Source organism: Triticum dicoccoides, chromosome 6B (assembly GCF_002162155.2).
Source record: "Triticum dicoccoides isolate Atlit2015 ecotype Zavitan chromosome 6B, WEW_v2.0, whole genome shotgun sequence".
In the NCBI taxonomy this organism is placed as follows: domain Eukaryota; kingdom Viridiplantae; phylum Streptophyta; class Magnoliopsida; order Poales; family Poaceae; genus Triticum; species Triticum dicoccoides.
Genome location: NC_041391.1, coordinates 494,646,280 through 494,667,143, shown reverse-complemented (window position 1 = coordinate 494,667,143; position 20,864 = coordinate 494,646,280). Strand labels below are relative to the sequence as shown.

General features: G+C 45.1%; 1 pseudogene; it reads right to left on the bottom strand.

Annotated features, from left to right (window-relative positions):
* LOC119321217 overlaps positions 1-20,054 on the bottom strand; it is a 32,542-nt pseudogene extending 12,488 nt beyond the window's left edge.
* Between the last annotated feature and the right edge of the window lie 810 nt (positions 20,055-20,864).

Here is a 20,864-nt window from a genome sequence, read left to right as displayed (position 1 = left end):
ATTGTTTGCTAGGATGTTTGCTTATGTGAATGCTATGTTTGACTATATAGATTTTCAACGGAGTGACGAATAGTTCTACCAAGTCTTTATTCTGAGAGCGTTATTATCTTCATCAAGTATTACCAGGCAAGTTCACTTTGACCATGCTTTCATACCTATGTTTTATTGCATTTAGTGGCATCTTTGCAACCACCCTTCAGTAGTGATATTGAATTCTTGTAGTTGATTAGTATGCATGAGGTAGGAACCCATCACCCTGTTACCAAGCCCGGGACGTCATTTACTTTAATGCTACGCTATAGTAGACGGGGTTGGTATGAGTGCACGAGAGTGGTGTGAAGAAGGAGGACTCTACGTCAATGACGACAGCTCCATGATGGCATCTGCAAGGACTGCATCTTCAAGGCCTCAAGACTTCAAGACTCGAGACAAGAATTCAATACACACTACTGGGTGAAGGATGGTTGACGGGCACCCTGGAGAAACCAGTGGTTGGCCGGGATGCATGGAGAAGCGCCATGACATCTTGCGGAAAGCTTCACCCAGACTCAAAGAGACGGAAGAATACTTCATGCCCGGAAGTTTACCTGTGCAACCGCAAGTCACTATGGGCTCTGGCTTGGTTGACCTTAGTTGTGACTCTGGCTGGGACGGTGCTAGCAGATGTAGAACTACGGTAGGATTGGATGAGCACCGGACAGTGGTCAGAGGAACTCTTCGGAAGACCATGTTTCGGTCATCTTGTTCTCAAACACCCTGAAGTGCGAGAACGTAAAGAGAGAGATCGAATCTTGCGGGTAAAGTGTACAAACCTCTGCAGAGGGTTTAAACCTAATCGATTAGCCGTGTCCCCGGTTACGGACAATTTGAGCCTCTGGACTTGGATCTATCTCGGAACTCTCAACACCAGACTGATAACTTAATTGTGGGCAACTTATGATGATTTTGGGCTATGAGACATCGGTTGGCGGAACCATGTCATGATAGAAAACTCCATAGTACAGACTTCATTTATTCCTTTGATGTAGGGAAAACAATCAGCTTTTACGCAAACAAAATTCAGATACAGAGCCACAAAGCCATAATGCATATAGTATAGTTTTATCATCTGTTCTTTTTATTGTGATCTTGCCGGTACATTCAATGTACTGACCTACACGGCTGCAACGTATCATGTTGCAGATATTTCCTCGACGAGTAAGAATTACGATACAGGGTTACGGTCTACACTCAACCTGTCGATGGCGTTGATGGGACTCCACACCCGTTTGATTGTTTCCGCTGAGTATTATGAGGTATATATCATTTTACGTTATTTATACATGTGATTGCACTTTGATATATACATTGATGTACTGTGTGTGCCAGCATACTGATCCAGGGATGGCACAGTAACACAGAGGCTTGACCGTCTGAGGTCGGGTCGCTACAGAAATGGTATCAGAGCACATGTTGACTGTAGGACGTGACCCTAGAAATCGGAAAGCCCTTGGACAGGATTTCTCAAAAACTTTATTTTCAAAAAGACTCTTACTCCTCATCTTTTCTGATTTTATCAAATAAACACTCTCACCTCAAATAGTTAGAATATACACCTTTCCCTTTTGACCACACGGAAGATCAACTGAAGTCGCTCCAAGAATTAAAGATATCAGACAACTGATGGCCATTTCAGAGTAAACAGGATTTCACCATGCGTTGGAAGAATTGCAGCTGCAACAATTGAAGACTCCGAAGACTTGAAGAATTTGAAGTTCCTGAAGAATTATTTGACCTTTAGAGACCAAACCCTGTTATACACCTACGTTAGATGCGATGATTTATGAGCTGTCATTTGTTTGATGTTTTCCGACAGCCACAAAGTAAAACTTGTTTCTTCAAAAACTATTGTTTGTATTGTGTGTATATCCCTCCCCGCCTCTCTCATATCTCATCCCAAAACTTTTGAACCCCATAGATGATGAATGAAGTTGGACTGATATTCTCTGAACCGAAGACTCAGCCGGAGGCAGAGCTATGGATTCAGAACATGGAAAATCACTTCGGGAGCAATTTGATTCCAAGGAAGTATGAGGTTCAATACGCTCTTCAGTGCTTTACAGAAAGTGCTGCAACCTGGTGGAAAATGCATCAAGCCATACAAGGATTTAATGGAGCAAGAACTTGGGAGGAATTCAAGAAGACCCTGTTGAGATCACGTCTTACCCGGAAGCACCATGATACACCAAGAAATAAACCTTGTGCCTGCAAGATTTGCGGAGAAATAGGACACACCCAGGAGGAACACAAGGATGGATGCCCTCATTGTGAGGAGAAACACCCAGCTGAGGAATGCCCAACTAGTCAGGTGACTTGTTTCTTGTGTGAAGGAACCACCCACTACCCGACCCGGTGTCACATTTACCCCATGGTGCAACAAACTATTCAGGAGCAGGAAGAAGGAATGAAAGAAGCCCTCCGAGAAGTTATGAAAGAACCTGTGATGAAGGAATGTGTTGAAGACCCTGATGGAGAAGGCCTCAACAGATTTTACTCCAATGCCTGCTATTCATGTGGAGAAGAAGGACATTTTTCGCAGTACTGCCCCAAGGGAATAAAAGAGTATCTGGGATATTTCCCGAGAGCAGTAGTGAAGTTTGATCCTCGGGAAATAGAAACTCTGCTCATTACAGAGAAATCCAGGAAGAGAAAAAGAAGGCAACCCGAGAACAACACAATTTTTGCAGAGAAGGACTTGAGTCATATCACCTGTTACAGGTGCAAGGATTTAGGTCATTACGCTAGTAAATGTCCAGAAAAGAAGCCAAGAATCCAAGGAGCACGCATAATCACAAAGAAGCCCCGAGACATGTCAGAAGTCATTTGTTTTCGCTGCAAGGAGGCAGGACATTATGCTATTAAAAGTCCCGACAAGATGAAAGCTGGAGTTGAGTAGCTGGAATTTTGATATGGATAATAAGAGTAGTAGAAAGCAATTTCATTTTCATGAGCTCAATGAGTTGACTTATGTAATAGATTACTCTGAGATTGTAATAGTTCATGACTCAATAAAGTTGTAATGTCACATGCTGAAAAGCTTTAAGGAGTTGTCATATTTTATCTTATATTGGAAATTAATATTCTTGATGAACATGGAAGAAGATGAGTTGTGATGCATAAACAGGAAATTGGAAATTGAGTTTGAAGTTCTGTTTGGATGATATGAATGTATGCCCCAGGGGATAAGTACCTTATTCTGAGCATCATTTCTGTTTCACAACTGCAAATGACGACCCTTTATGAGTCTTTCCTTAAAGGTCCGGAAACAATCATGACCCTGACAAGTGATCATGATTACCCGAAGATCCTGAAGGACATGATGAAGCATATTCACCTTGAAGGAGATGCAATCTACAAAGGCTACCCTTTCATGCAAAAGGGAGTGGAACTTTGGTATGTGGAGGTACACCTCCACCATTTGAAAGGAGTTTGCCCAAAGATGATGGGGCAGTACTTTTTCATTTCACGTGTGCCACAAGCAACTTTCTTCGATGCTGTTCGTGAAGCAGCCATGGAAGCCATACGCCAGATCGGAGAAATACTTGAAGCAAGACTCCGTTATACTCAGGAATACCTAAGCGAAGTGCATGCAGAGATGATGGAGGTCAAGCTCAAGGCCACCACGATGAAACAGAAGATTGAAGATTTCAAGGCGCATGTCGCACAATTCCAGTGGGACTGAAGAATCCTCGAGAAAGATAAATAAATAAAGTTAGAAGTAATGTCTGACCATACCGAACCATGTGGGTGGCGACATTTGTAATAAACTTTTGGAATTTGGATTCACGAAAAATGGTTAAGGATGTACTAAAGGATTGATATGAAAAATGAGATTTATGGATAAACTAGTGCATTTGTCTTTGGTGCCGTAGTACTCCGTAAAGCCACAGGATCAATGAAGAAAGAAATGTGTTATTCATGACGGTCCATAGAAGGAAGCTGGACAAAATAAGTTGGAGTTTTGCTTTTGATATGATGGTATGAAGAAACAGAGTACTACTGGAATTAAAGGAGGTGTAACATGAGAGTTACTCCAAGGATGAGTTAAAGCTGCACTAGTGTTGAAGTGGGCCATAACCCACAGGCCCAGGATTTTGAAAAGGAACAGATGTAACCTTGATAAAGGAATCAATTTGGAAGAATCAGTAATCCAATCAGCATATGTTTCGTAGGAGGTTACGCAAAAACCTGAGAGTGGTGAAGTGACGATAGATGTTTTGTTTGGCTTGCAGAAACCATGGATTTACTCGAACCTAGTTCGAGAACAAGAGAAATTCTGCAATGCTTGTGAGTATGCCCAAGTGTTAGAATACGTGATTCACTGTTTACGTATGTGGTAATGATTCAAGTACGGGATGGATTGGCCCCCATACCGAAGACTTCTATCAGGAACTATCATATGTTGATGGAAAATCAGAGAGCCTCAAAAACCTTTGAAGGGTGTCGACGCGATAAGCCATGAAACCATAGAATGGTAGGACGATGGAACCCCTTTACAGGCAACCGTTGCCAATCGTAGGTTATACGGTGAGGTTCAACCCAGACCCGTTTTCTGCAGGAGAAACCATAAATTGTAGACCACCATGAGTATTTCGATAGTTGACTAGAATGGACACGGACCTATCAGCTAAGAAGACCCAATCTCGGAATAACCTTACCAAGATGAAAGGACAAAAGAATTGAGGAAAAGCTTATGCCACTACCGAAAGAGCCCAGAGAAGGATTTATCCTTACAATCTGAGAAGACCAACACTGTCAACGATAAGGATGGAGTATATGAGTTTTGATGGAACTGTAACGATGCTTCTAAGGGTGGTAGCACCCGAGACCCCGGAGATGATCGATGGATTTTTGAAGACCCCCAAACCCTAACCTATTTCTTGCTAGCCTCTCCGAATCTCGAGGACGAGATTCATTTTAAGGGTGGTAGATTTGTAACATCCCAAAATTCTAAATTTTGGAATGTTATAATAAATAGATAGATTTGTTTGTTTGTTTGAATTGTTGTGTGATTGATTGAGTGAAATTTGAAACTTTTTGAAAGTTAAATGAGAGGGAATAAAAGGACTTTCCCAAACTTTCATTTTTCCTTTCTGATCTCCGTGAATTCAAATATTTCTCATCACAAAACCCTGGAGAGAGGATAACATGACTTCTTCCATTTAAATGAAAAAGGGGTGTTGAAAATATTTGAATTTCATTTGGAAATATTTTCTAATTCATAAACTTCATGCAACTCAGTGATTTTCACGAGCGAAGATAAAATGACTTCTTCAAATTATATGAAATATGAGTTGGGAGTTTCAAAGAATTAAATTCAAAGTTCTTTTGAATTTATTTTCAATTTGGAGTTATTTGAGTTTTATTCAAATTATTTTTCTCCAAAAACAAAATATATGGAAAATAGGGTAACATGATTCCCTACATCAGAAAATTGGAGAGAAATTAATTTGAAGTCATTTTGGTATTTTAAAAATAATTTTTATTGGATTTTATTGGACCAGTAACACTGTGTGAATTATTAGAATTTTTGTGAATTTTATTTGAAGCTAAAATAATGTCCATGTTGTAGAAAATCTTTTTCTGCAAATTTTGGTATATTATATGCTTATATAAAAGTTTTAGTCATTTTTTTTTGTTCTCTGAAATTTTTGTTTAAAAAAAAAATACCGCAGCGCCTTGGGCCAAAGGCCCAAGCCGCCAAAACCACCGGCCAGCCACAAGGCCATCACACGCGCCGCACCAAGGGAGCCAGGGAGCCGCTCCTTTTCCTTTTTCCTAATACTAGTAGGATTTGATCCCGTTTCGTTTATTCCGATTTGTTTCTAGATCTTTTCCCTTTTGTTTCCTAATTTTAAAAATAGGAATGGAATCGTTTTTATTAGGAAAAACCTGGCCCATTAAGCACTTTCCTATTCTAGCCCAACAAGAGATCATCTCCTTCCTCTGTTTCCTCTCACGTTACAGAAGCTTTCCATATCCATGGAGACAGGAATCCCCACCTTCCCGATCTCCCTCGTCTTTCCATCCCAGCGCCTCCCGAGACCGCCTATAAAACCCCCTCCCTCTCCTCGTTCCATTCCTCCCATCACCACGCCCCCTCCCTGCCCGTAGCCTTCTCGCCACCGTCCTCCTTTTCCTGCCTAGAAACGCTCACCAGGAGCTCTCCTGGAACCTCCCCATCGCCCAGCGCCACCTCCCCTAGCGCCGACCCCCTCCTCCGCCACCCCCACCCTCGCCGGCGACCTCGCCCCCCTCGCCGGAGCAGCCCTCCACATCGCCGTCTCCTTCCTACCATCTCTGCCTCACGTACAGGTAACTCCGTTTTCGTTTTCAGATTTATTTCCGTAACAGATTTAGTTCCGTTCTTGTTTAGCTTATAACTTTTGATCTAGAAGTCCAATGATGCTGATTCTTTTTGCGTTAGATCACAATTTTCTTGTAGTTTCCAAAAATATATAATTTGTCTATGTTTGGATTTATAAAAATTGAGTTAGATCAGATTTGAATTAAAGCTTGTTTTGCTTATTCCGGGAGTTTAAAAATAGGTTTTTAATTAATTCCTTTTGCTCCTGGTCTCTAGGACTTTTGTTTATCCAGTGGTATTTAGTATTTTATTTTCAGGTTATTTTAAATTAGGTTTTTAGCAAAACAGTACTGTTTTAGTATTAGTTCTGTTTTAGCTTCTTCTTTATTGTTTTATTAGTTTTAAAGTATTTCTTTTTGTCACTTTTGACAAAATTAGTTGTGTTTCTGTTAGACAACAGGAGAAAATTTATTTTATTTAAAAAAAAAATTATTTTCCTTAGTTTTGTATGAAACCTTCTATAGGTCATAGTTAAAGTTTTATAAAAGCTTTTTATTTGTTTCTTTTTACAAATAAAATTTTATAAAAAAAATACTTTCTGTTAAATTAGTTATTTTGCATTTTATTTTCTGTTAATTTATTAGTTTAGTATTTTAATTGTTGTTTAGTTTTTACTTACGGCAAAATTAGATGTTTGTAGCAAAGTCATAGATCTTCGTTAGTAATTTTTCTTTGTAGTTTTATTTGAAGTTTCTTTTGATTTTGTTTGAGTTTTATTATCGATTTTCCTTGCTGTTTTGATTGTTATTTTGAGTGCTAAAATTGTTTGCTAGGATGTTTGCTTATGTGAATGCTATGTTTGACTATATAGATTTTCAACGGAGTGACGAATAGTTCTACCAAGTCTTTATTCTGAGAGCGTTATTATCTTCATCAAGTATTACCAGGCAAGTTCACTTTGACCATGCTTTCATACCTATGTTTTATTGCATTTAGTGGCATCTTTGCAACCACCCTTCAGTAGTGATATTGAATTCTTGTAGTTGATTAGTATGCATGAGGTAGGAACCCATCACCCTGTTACCAAGCCCGGGACGTCATTTACTTTAATGCTACGCTATAGTAGACGGGGTTGGTATGAGTGCACGAGAGTGGTGTGAAGAAGGAGGACTCTACGTCAATGACGACAGCTCCATGATGGCATCTGCAAGGACTGCATCTTCAAGGCCTCAAGACTTCAAGACTCGAGACAAGAATTCAATACACACTACTGGGTGAAGGATGGTTGACGGGCACCCTGGAGAAACCAGTGGTTGGCCGGGATGCATGGAGAAGCGCCATGACATCTTGCGGAAAGCTTCACCCAGACTCAAAGAGACGGAAGAATACTTCATGCCCGGAAGCTTACCTGTGCAACCGCAAGTCACTATGGGCTCTGGCTTGGTTGACCTTAGTTGTGACTCTGGCTGGGACGGTGCTAGCAGATGTAGAACTACGGTAGGATTGGATGAGCACCGGACAGTGGTCAGAGGAACTCTTCGGAAGACCATGTTTCGGTCATCTTGTTCTCAAACACCCTGAAGTGCGAGAACGTAAAGAGAGGGATCGAATCTTGCGGGTAAAGTGTACAAACCTCTGCAGAGGGTTTAAACCTAATCGATTAGCCGTGTCCCCGGTTACGGACAATTTGAGCCTCTGGACTTGGATCTATCTCGGAACTCTCAACACCAGACTGATAACTTAATTGTGGGCAACTTATGATGATTTTGGGCTATGAGACATCGGTTGGCGGAACCATGTCATGATAGAAAACTCCATAGTATAGACTTCATTTATTCCTTTGATGTAGGGAAAACAATCAGCTTTTACGCAAACAAAATTCAGATACAGAGCCACAAAGCCATAATGCATATAGTATAGTTTTATCATCTGTTCTTTTTATTGTGATCTTGTCGGTACATTCAATGTACTGACCTACACGGCTGCAACGTATCATGTTGCAGATATTTCCTCGACGAGTAAGAATTACGATACAGGGTTACGGTCTACACTCAACCTGCCGATGGCGTTGATGGGACTCCACACCCGTTTGATTGTTTCCGCTGAGTATTATGAGGTATATATCATTTTACGTTATTTATACATGTGATTGCACTTTGATATATACATTGATGTACTGTGTGTGCCAGCATACTGATCCAGGGATGGCACAGTAACACAGAGGCTTGACCGTCTGAGGTCGGGTCGCTACACAACCTCCTCTTTTGAATCATTTCCTCTCTGCCTCATTTCGTCGATCACCTTGTGTGTGTGTGCATCTCCATGGGGAGGAGAGCTCGGTTGCTCGTTGGGGAGGAGAGCTTGCTAGATCCAGCGCGCGGCCTCAGATGTGACCATGGCGGTCCAGGCGGCAGAGGTCGAGGTCCAAGGCAGGCTGGCGCCGTTCATGGCTGTATGCGGGCGGCGGGGTGCATCCGTCGCCAGCCAATGCCGGCGTTTCAATTCCGGTGGCTGCCTTAGCCTCGACCTGGCCACCCTCGCATGGTTCGGGCCTGCACTAGGCTGCGGGAGTGGTCACTGCATGGATTCTAGGAGAGAACGAGGGGGACCTATGTATGCATTCACTCCTGCGGCAGGCGGAGCCGGCTACGCAACACGGCTGCCAGCGTGGGGACCGGTAGGGGGAGGTGGTGTGGTCCCGTCGGTGACGTGGTGCGACGGCGCGGTGTCGGGCCAAGCTCGGAGGATGCATCAATGGCCGCAGCCGGCGATTTCAGTTCGAGGCATGAGAAGGAAGGAAACATGCGGGGGTGGCCGTTGGAGCGCGGCGGTCGAGGGCGACCTCGCCGGCGACGGCGGATTATACCGGGAAGTCAGATCAACGGGTGGCGGCGCTGCCGTGCTGGGTCGCGCTCCTGTTGGGCCATCGTCCGCGGTTGGGGTGGGGAAAAACTACATTGTCTTTTTTTCATTGCAAATTTTATTGAGAATAACATGTGGGCCCTATCGGTCATAACGGTCAACTTAATTTTTCAGTTAACCGCGTTGACTTTTGTGCCACGTGGGACCTGACGTCTGGGCTGCATCTGTCAGAAAACAGTTTAAATCTTAAAAACATGGCAATTTGGGTTTTTTGAAACAGCCGACCTCTCGCTTGGTAGTTATCAGAGAAAAAAAATATTTTCAATTGTTTTTTGAACCTGTAAATTAGTAGTTTTATGCTATTTACTCAGAGGAGGGCCTTGATCCAGGTAGTCCCGGACTTGGGCATCGTAACAAGGAGCACGTCAGAATGCTGCTCTGCGACCATGGAGCTCACCATGACCGGCAGGATTATGTGCCAGCGGCTCGGGTGGCGGCAGTAATCCCACAGGGTTCCCCTGGGAACGGACTCGTAGGTGGACACCACTCTCCGTGCTTCCTTGTCAATTTTCTTGGAGCATCTCCAGCCGCGCCCCCAACAGGCCCCCAGGCCGTTTTTTAGCACCGGCGCCCCAAAAACGGCCCAGTCACGCCCCAGGAGCCCGTTTCTTCTGTTCGGGCCAAAATTGATGCCGGCACACCCAACCTGAACCTGGCGCACTGGGGGCGCCGGGGAAACCGATTTTGGCGCAAACGAGAATGGGCCCGCCGAGTTAGCGACACGCCGCTTCGTCGTCCTCATCGCCTCGGTTCCCACGGGAATCAACACCAAGGGTGCCGCGCTGCCGCGCCGGTCAATCACCATTGATGCCTCACAGGCGGCGCAGTGAAGGCGCTACGACGCGTGTCCCACCCGCTCCCGCCACGCGTCGCCCGGCATGCAGATTCTCACCGCCCAGCTTCGGCTATAAAAGTCGACCTCCCCGCCAGTGAACGCCACAGTCGCCACAACTCGCCTTCTCTCTCGCCTCGACTCGCCACAGAAACAACTCTCCCCCACTTCCCCACTGACGAGCAATGGCTGAGCGATACGCCAGCTCTGCCGCGACGGCGAACGGTTTCGGCTGCTGCCATCTCCACGAGCCCGAGGCGCGCCTCCTCTATGAGGCCGACTATCTGGTGCCCCTAGACATGCGGGTGCCAGGCATGTGGAAGTTGAGCGTCAGCGGCGTCCCAGTACCCCCGGTGCCCATCAGGACTGAACGGCGGGCCGAGATCGCCCGCATCCGATCGTTGCTGCCGAAGGCGCAGCGGAACAAGCCGAGGTACGTCGTCGACAGCCACACGCTATGGACGATGTACTTCGAGCATTGTCGCGAAGAGCAGATCGCCTCCACCAACGGCACCATCCCCCGCGGCCGATACAACACCGACGGGCGGTGTGAATGGTGGGGCATGTTGGAAATATGCCCTAGAGGCAATAATAAATTAGTTATTATTTTTATATTTCCTTGTTCATGATAATCGTTTATTATCTATGCTATAATTCTATTGATAGGAAACTCAGATACATGTGTGGGTCCATAGACAACACCATGTCCCTAGTAAGCCTCTAGTTGACTAGCTCGTTGATCAATAGATGGTTACGGTTTCCTGACCATGGACATTGGATGTCGTTGATAACGGGATCACATCATTAGGAGAATGGTGTGATGGACAAGACCCAATCCTAAGCCTAGCACAAAGATCGTGTAGTTCGTATGCTAAAGCTTTTCTAATGTCAAGTATCATTTCCTTAGACCATGAGATTGTGCAACTCCTGGATACCGTAGGAATGCTTTGGGTGTACCAAACGTCACAACGTAACTGGGTGGCTATAAAGGTGCACTACAGGTATCTCCGAAAGTGTCTATTGGGTTGGCATGAACCGAAACTGGGATTTGTCACTCCGTGTGACGGAGAGGTATCTCTGGGCCCACTCGGTATGACATCATCATCATGTGCACAATGTGACCAAGGGGTTGATCACGGGATGATGTGTTACGGAACGAGTAAAGAGACTTGTCGGTAACGAGATTGAACAAGGTATCGGGATACCGACGATCGAATCTCGGGCAAGTACTATACCGCTAGACAAAGGGAATTGAATACAGGATTGATTGAATCCTTGACATCGTGGTTCATCCGATGAGATCATTGTGGAACATGTGGGAACCAACATGGGTATCCAGATCCCGCTGTTGGTTATTGGCCAGAGAGTTGTCTCGGTCAAGTCTACGTGTCTCCCGAACCCGTAGGGTCGACACACTTAAGGTTCGATGACGCTAGGGTTATAGGGAAAAGATATACATGTTTACCGAATGTTGTTCGGAGTCCCGGATGAGATCCTGGATGTCAGAGGAGTTCCGGAATGATCCGGAGGTAAAGATTTATATATGAGAAGTCCTGTTTTGGTCACCGAAAAAGTTTCGGGTGCTATCGGTAACGTGTCGGGACCACCGGGAGGGTCCCGGGGGTCCACCAGGTGGGGCCACCGGCCCCAGAGGGCTGCATGGGCCAAGTGTGGGTGGGGACCAGCCCCAGGTGGGCTGGTGCGCCCCCCCCCCCCCCACCAGGGCCCAAGGCGCATAGGGTTTGGGGAGGGGGCCCTCCACCTTGCTTGGGGGGCAAGTTTCCCCCTTCCCCCCCCCTTGGCCGCACCCTAGATGGGTTTTGGGGCTGCCGCCACCCCTAGGGAGGGAACCCTAGATGGGGACGCAGCCCTTCCCCTTCCCCTATATGTACTTGAGGTATTGGGGGCTGCAAACACATGAGTTTTCCTCTCTCTTGGCGTAGCCCTACCTCTCTCCCTCCTCGTCTCTTGCGGTGCTTGGCGAAGCCCTGCTGGAGTGCCATGCTCCTCCTCCACCACCACGCCGTTGTGCTGCTGCTGGACGGAGTCTTCCCCAACCTCTCCCTCTCTCCTTGCTGGATCAAGGCACGGGAGACGTCACCGGGTTGCACATGTGTTGAACACGGAGGTGCCGTCCGTTCGGCACTAGGATCTTCGGTGATTTGGATCACGACGAGTACGACTCCCTCAACCCCATTCTCTTGAACGCTTACGCTTAGCGATCTACAAGGGTATGGAGATGCACTCCTCTCTCTCGTTGCTAGTCTCTCCATAGATAGATCTTGGTGACTCGTAGGAAAATTTTGAATTTCTGATACGTTCCCCAATAGTGGCATCATGAGCTAGGTCTATGCGTAGATTCTATGCACGAGTAGAACACAAGTTGTTATGGACGTTGATTTAGTTCAATATGCTTACCGTTACTAGTCTTATCTTGATTCGGCGGCATCATGGGATGAAGCGGCCCGTACCGACCTTACACGTACTCTTATGTGAGACAGGTTCCACCGACTGACATGCACTTGTTGCATAAGGTGGCTAGCGGGTGCCAGTCTCTCCCACTTTAGTCGGATCGGATTCGATGAAAAGGGTCCTTATGAAGGGTAAATAGCAATTGACATATCACGTTGTGGTTTTGCGTAGGTAAGAAACGTTCTTGCTAGAAACCCATAGCAGCCACGTAAAACATGCAAACAACAATTAGAGGACGTCTAACTTGTTTTTGTAGGGTATGCTATGTGATGTGATATGGCCAAAAGAATGTGATGAATGATATGTGATGTATGAGATTGATCATGTTCTTTTAATAGGAATCACGACTTGCATGTCGATGAGTATAACAACCGGCAGGAGCCATAGGAGTTGTCTTAATTTATTGTATGACCTGTGTGTCATTGAACAACACCATGTAATTACTTTACTTTATTGCTAAACCGTTAGCCATAGTAGTAGAAGTAATAAGTTGGCGAGACAACTTCATGGAGACACGATGATGGAGATCATGGTGTCATGCCGGTGACGATGCTGATCATGGAGCCCCGAAGATGGAGATCAAAAGGAGCAAAATGATATTGCCCATACCATGTCACTTTTTGATTGCATGTGATGTTTATCATGTTTATGCATCTTATTTGCTTAGAACGATGGTAGTAAATAAGATGATCCCTCATTAAAATTTCAAAAAAGTGTTCCCCCTAACTGTGCACCATTGCGGAAGTTCGTTGTTTCGAAGCACCACGTGATGATCGGGTGTGATAGATTCTAACGTTCACATACAACGGGTGTAAGCCAGATTTACACACGCGAAACACTTAGGTTGACTTGATGAGCCTAGCATGTACAGACATGGCCTCGGAACACAAGAGACCGAAAGGTCGAGCATGAGTCGTATGGTAGATACGATCAACATGAAGATGTTCACCGATGATGACTAGTCTGTCTCACGTGATGATCGGACACGGCCTAGTTGACTCGGATCATGTAATCACTTAGATGACTAGAGGGATGTCTATCTAAGTGGGAGTTCATAAGATGAACTTAATTATCCTGAACATAGTCAAAAGGATTTTGCAAATTATGTCGTAGCTCGCGCTTTAGTTCTACTATTTTAGATATGTTCCTAGAGAAAATATAGTTGAAAGTTGATAGTAGCAATTATGCGGACTGGGTCCGTAAACTGAGGATTGTCCTCATTGCTGCATAGAAGGCTTATGTCCTTAATGCACCGCTCGGTGTGCTGAACCTCGAATGTCGTTTGTGGATGCTGCGAACATCTGACATACACGTTTTGATGACTACGTGATAGTTCAGTGGGTAATGTTAAATGGTTTAGAGTTGAGACACCAAAGACAATTTCGAAACGTCGCGGAACATATGAGATGTTTCGAGGGCTGAAATTGGGATTTCAGGCTCGTGCCCACGTCAAGAGGTATAAGACCTCCGATGATTTTCTTAGCCTGCAAACTAAGGGAGAAAAGCTCAATCGTTGAGCTTGTGCTCAGATTGTCTGAGTACAACAATCACTTGAATCGAGTGGGAGTTGATCTTCTAGATGAGATAGTGATGTTTCTCCAAAGTCATTGCCACCAAGCTGCTAGAGCTTCGTGATCAACTATAACATATCAGGGATAGATATGATGATCCTTGAGATACTCGCGATGTTTGACACCACGAAAGTAGAAATCAAGAAGGAGCATCAATTATTGATGGTTGGTGAAACCACTAGTTTCAAGAAGGGCAAGGGCAAGAAGGGATACTTCATGAAACGGCAAATCAGCTGCTGCTCTAGTGAAGAAACCCAAGGTTGAACCCAAACCCGAGACTAAGTGCTTCTATAATAAGGGGGACATCCACTGGAGCAGAATTACCCTAGATACTTGGTAGATGAGAAGGCTGGCAAGGTCGATAGAAGTATATTAGATATACATTATGTTAATGTGTACTTTACTAGTACTCCTAGTAGCACCAGGGTATTAGATACCGGTTCGGTTGCTAAGTGTTAGTAACTCGAAATAAAAGCTACGGAATAAATGGAGACTAGCTAAAGGTGAGCTGACGATATGTGTTAGAAGTGTTTCCAAGGTTGATGTGATCAAGCATCGCACGCTCCCTCTACCATCGACATTGGTGTTAAACCTAAATAATTGTTATTTGGTGTTTGCGTTGAGCATAGACATGATTGTATTATGTCTATCGCAATACGGTTATTCATTTAAGGAGAATAATGGTTACTCTGTTTATTTGAATAATACCTTCAATCGTCTTGCACCTAAAATGAATGGTTTATTGAATCTCGATCGTAGTGATACACATGTTCATGCCAAAAGATATAAGATAGTAATGATAGTACCACCTACTTGTGGCACTGCCATGTAAATCATATTGGTATAAAACGCATGAAGAAGCTCCATGTTGATGGATCTTTGGACTCACTCGTTTTTGAAAAGTTTGAGACATGCGAACCATGTCTATTGGTGTATATGCATGAAGAAACTCCATGCAAATGGACCGTTTGGACTCACTTGATTTTGAATCACTTGAGACATGCAAATCATACCACATGGGCAAGATGACTGAAAGCCTCGTTTTCAGTAAAATGGAACAAGAAAGCAACTTGTTGGAAGTAATACATTTTGATGTGTGCAGTCCAATGAGTGCTAAGGCACGCAGTGGATATCGTTGTGTTCTTACTTCACGGATGATTTGAGTAGATACTGAGTATATTTACTTGATGAAACACAAGTCTGGATTATTGAATGGTTCAAGTAATTTCAGAGTGAAGTTGAAGATCATCGTGACAAGAGGATAAAATGTCTATGATATGATCATGGAGATGAGTATCTGAGTTACGAGCTTTGGCACGCAATTAAGACATTGTGGAAATTGTTTCACAATTAATACCGCCTGGAACACCATAGTGTGATGGTGTGTCCAAACATCATAGTTGCACCCTATTGGATATGGTGCGTACCATGATGTCTCTTATCGAATTACCACTATCGTTCATGGGTTAGGCATTAGAGACAACCGCACTCACTTTAATAGGGCACCACGTAATTCTGTTGAGACGACACTGTTTGAACTATGGTTTGGAGAAACCTAAGTTGTCGTTTCTTAAAAGTTTGGGGCTGCGACGCTTATGTGAAAAAGTTTCAGGTTGATAAGCTCGAACCCAAAGCGGATAAATGCATCTTCATAGGACACCCAAAACAGTTGGGTATACCACCAGTCTCAGTTCCGAAAGCAAAAGGGATTGTTTCTAGAATCAGGTCCTTTCTCAAGGAAAAGTTTCTCTTGAAAGAATTGAGTGGGAGGATGGTGGAGACTTGATAAGGTTATTGAACCATCACTTCAACTAGTGTGTAGCAGGGCACATGAAGTTGTTCCTGTGGCGCCTACACTGGTTGAAGTAGAAGCTTATGATAGTGATCATGAAATTTTGGATCAAGTCACTACCGTATCTCGTAGGGTGACAAGGATGTGTACTACTTCAGAGTGGTACAGTAATCCTGTCTTAAGGTCATGTTGCTAGACAACAATGAAGCTACGAGCTATGGAGAAGCGATGGTGGGCCCAGATTCCGACAAATGGCTCGAGGCCGTAAAATCCGAGAGAGGATCCATGTATGAAAACAAAGTGTAGACTTTGGAAGAACTGCTTGATGGTCGTAAGGCTCTTGAGTACAGATGGATTTTAAAAGGAAGACGGACAATGATGGTAAGTTTCACCATTAAGGACGCTCGACTTGTCGTTAAGATGTTTTCCGACAAGTTCAAGGAGTTGACTGCGATGAGACTTTCTCATTCATAGCGATGCTAAGAGTCTGTTGGAATTATATTAGCAATTACTGCATGATTTTTTAAATCTTCCAGATAGGATGTCAAAACATTGTTTCCTCGACGTTATTCTTGAGGAAAGGTTGTATGTGATACAACCAGAAGGTTTTGTCAATCCTGAAAGATGCTAACAAGTATGCAAAGCTCCAGCAATCCTTCTAAGGACTGGAGTAAGCATCTCGGAGTTGGAATATACGCTTTGATGAGATGATCAAAGATTTTGGGTTTATACAAAGTTTATGAGAAACTTGTATTTCCAAAGAAGTGAGTGGGAGCACTATAGCATTTCTGATGAGTATATGTTGTTGACATATTGTTGATCGGAAATGATGTAGAATTTCTGGAAAGCATATAGGGTTGTTTGAAAGGTGTTTTTCAATAAAAAACCTGGATTAAGCTGCTTGAACATTGAGCATGAAGATCTATGAGGACAGATCAAAAACCGCTAAATGGTACTTTCAAATGAGCACATACCTTGACATGATCTTGAAGGTGTTCAAGACGGATTAGTCAAAGAAGGAGTTCTTGCCTGAGTTGTAAGGTATGAAGTTAAGACTTAAAGCTCGACCACGGCAGAAGAAAGAGAAAGGACGAATGTCGCCCCTATGCCTTAGCCATAGGCTCTATACAGTATGTCATGCTTTCTACCGCACCTGATATGTGCCTTGCCACGTGTCTGTCAAGGGGGTACAAGAGTGATCCAGGAATGGATCATTGGACAGTGGTCAAAATTGTCCTTGGAGTAAATAAGGACATGTTTCTCGATTATGGAGGTGATAAAGAGTTCGACGTAAAGGGTTACGTCGATGCAAGCTTTAACACCTATCCGAGTGACTCTGAGTAGCAAACCGGATACATATGGTGGAGCAACCATTTGGAATAGCTCCAAGTGGAGCTGGAAGCAGAATTTACAATATGACCTAGAGATTTGCGAAGTACATACGGATCTGAATGTTGCAGACCCGTTGACTAAAACCTCTCTCACAAGCAAAACATGATCAAACCCCAGAACTCATTGAGTCTTAATCACATGATGATGTGAACTAGTTTAGTGACACTAGTAAACTCTTTGGATGTTGGTCACATGGCGATATGACCTGTGAGTGTTAATCACATGGCGATGTGAACTAGATTATTGACTCTAGTGCAAGTGGGAGACTGTTGGAAATATGCCCTAGAGGCAATAATAAATTAGTTATTATTATTATATTTCCTTGTTCATGATAATCGTTTATTATAAATGCTATAATTGTATTGATAGGAAACTCAGATACATGTGTGGGTACATAGACAACACCATGTCCCTAGTAAGCCTCTAGTTGACTAGCTCGTTGATCAATAGATGGTTACGGTTTCCTGACCATGGACATTGGATGTCATTGATAACGGGATCACATCATTAGGAGAATGGTGTGATGGACAAGACCCAATCCTAAGCCTAGCACAAAGATCGTGTAGTTCGTATGCTAAAGCTTTTCTAATGTCAAGTATCATTTCCTTAAACCATGAGATTGTGCAACTCCCGGATACCGTAGGAATGCTTTGGGTGTACCAAACGTCACAACGTAACTGGGTGGCTATAAAGGTGCACTATAGGTATCTCCGAAAGTGTCTGTTGAGTTGGCACGAATCAAGACTGGGATTTGTCACTCCGTGTGACGGAGAGGTATCTCTGGGCCCACTCGGTATGACATCATCATCATGTGCACAATGTGACCAAGGGGTTGATCACGGGATGATGTGTTACGGAACGAGTAAAGAGACTTGCCGGTAACGAGATTGAACAAGGTATCGGGATACCGACGATCAAATCTTGGGCAAGTACTATACCGCTAGACAAAGGGAATTGAATACGGGATTGATTGAATCCTCGACATCGTGGTTCATCCGATGAGATCATCGTGGAACATGTGGGAACCAACATGTGTATCGAGATCCCGCTGTTGGTTATTGGCCAGAGAGTTGTCTCGGTCATGTCTACGTGTCTCCCGAACCCGTAGGGTCTACACACTTAAGGTTCGATTACGCTAGGGTTATAGGGAATAGATATATGTGGTTACCAAATGTTGTTCGGAGTCCCGGATGAGATCCCGGACGTCACGAGGAGTTCCGGAATGATCCGGAGGTAAAGATTTATATACGGGAAGTCCTGTTTTGGTCACCGAAAAAGTTTCGGGTGCTATCGGTAACGTACCAGGACCACCGGGACGGTCCCGTGGGTCCACCAGGTGGGGCCACCGGCCCCAGAGGGCTGCATGGGCCAAGTGTGGGAGGGGACCAGCCCCAGGTGGGCTGGTGCGCCCCCCCCCCCCACCAGGGCCCAAGGCGCCTAGGGTTTGGGGAGGGGGCGCCTCCACCTTGCTTGGGGGGCAAGTTTCCCCCTCTCCCCCCCTTGGCCGCACCCTAGATGGGTTTTGGGGCTGCCGCCATCCCTAGGTAGGGAACCCTAGATGGGGGCGCAACCCCTCCCCTTCCCCTATATATACTTGAGGTATTGGGGGCTGCAAACACATGAGTTTTGCTCTCTCTTGGCGCAGCCCTACCTCTCTCCCTCCTCGTCTCTTGCGGTGCTTGGCGAAGCCCTGCTGGAGTGCCATGCTCCTCCACCACCACCACGCTGTTGTGCTGCTGCTGGACGGAGTCTTCCCCAACCTCTACCTCTCTCCTTGCTGGATCAAGGCACGGGAGACGTCACCAGGCTGCATGTGTGTTGAACACGGAGGTGCCGTCCGTTCGGCACTAGGATCTTCGGTGATTTGGATCACGACGAGTACGACTCCCTCAACCCCGTTCTCTTGAACGCTTCCGCTTAGCGATCTACAAGGGTATGTAGATGCACTCCTCTCTCTCGTTGCTAGTCTCTCCATAGATAGATTTTGGTGACTCGTAGGAAAATTTTGAATTTCTGCTACGTTCCCCAACAGGGCATGCCCGGCCGCACCCTCGAGGCCGTCCTCGACTACATCGAGACCGGCAACACGCCGCGCCTCGAGTACCCGGCACACCCGTCCTTCTCTTGCCACCGTGGCAGCTCCTGGACGCCGAGGCGAATGGGGTCGGCGACCTCCTCGTCGTCGGGCTCCAGTTCGCTCTCCTTCGGGTTGTCGGCGCTATGCCCCGTCAAGGCCCGGTGCCGCGATCGCGAGGAGGGCGGCGTCGTCGTCCTCCACAGCGACGAGGAGGACGCGATCGGGTCGTCCAACCCCCCGCGCGTCGGGGACCCTGGTCAGGGGTGCAACAGGGACGGCGGCGGCTTCGGCACGCAGGGCGGCGGCGACTACACCCGGTTCTACAGGCTCCTCGGCATATAGATGGCGGGCGGCTGCGGCGTAATAGGGCTAGGGCTAGTTCGTTTGTTTTCTGTTTCTTTGTACAAATTTGTATGAAAAAATTGTTAGTTTGTGCCAAATTCGAATCGAATCGCCAAATTTACACCGAGTTTGGGGCAACGCGGGGGCGACGATTGGAAATGCAATCGCCCCCCACGCCTATAGTACGCACCAGCTCGACCCTAGACGGCGTTTTTTGACGTCTTGGGGGGCCGAACGGCAGAAGATGTTTTAGCCTCGTCGGCCTCCGGCGTGGTAACGCCGGCGTCACAGGGGAAGAGAGTAGCCATGCCGAGTGGCTAGGCTAATCATAATTCATTGCGTGTAGGCGCGGTCATGTAGTGTAAATGTGTAATACAAGGCCCGGTTGTCTATTGAGTAGCAAATAGCTTTACTAGTTTTATACTATTCCCTCCGTTTCTAAATATTTGTATTTCTAGATATTTCAACAAGTGACTATATACGAAACAAAATGAGTGAATCTACATTCTAAAATATGTCTATATATATCTGTATGTAGTAGTCAATTAAAATCTCTAGAAAGATAAATATTTAGGAACGGAAGGAGTACTAACTTGTACTCCATCCGTTTCAAAATAGATGACTCAACTTTGTAGTGTGCTCCACATTGCTCCTTTCTTGCGGATTGACGGAATGATCGCTTGGTGATCTCAGAGAACCGTTGACTTGGTTGTTTTGTGCACCAGAAAACCCTGTCGATCGATTCGGCCCCGTTGGCACTGAATAATTGCAAAAGATATGATCTGACTAGAAACATACACGCGCTTTGCTGCGCCGTTCTACTTTTCTACCGTTTATCTGTTTGATTGTTAATTCATGAATAGATTGCTTGTTGTTCTATTTGCAGGTGTTTTCATGGGCCTTTTATGTTTTAGCTTCCATAATTTTGGGGTGAGAACACCCTTTATTCCATTACATGATATGTCTAGATGCTAAGACACGTCATCATTTACTTGATAGAATATTACTCACATTTTTTTACAACTATTGTTCTTCACAAAAAAAATATGTTAGCAGCATTGCCAAAAACATATCCAAAGTAGTGGTTGGCGTCAAGCATGTCCCGGACCTGCAGGGTT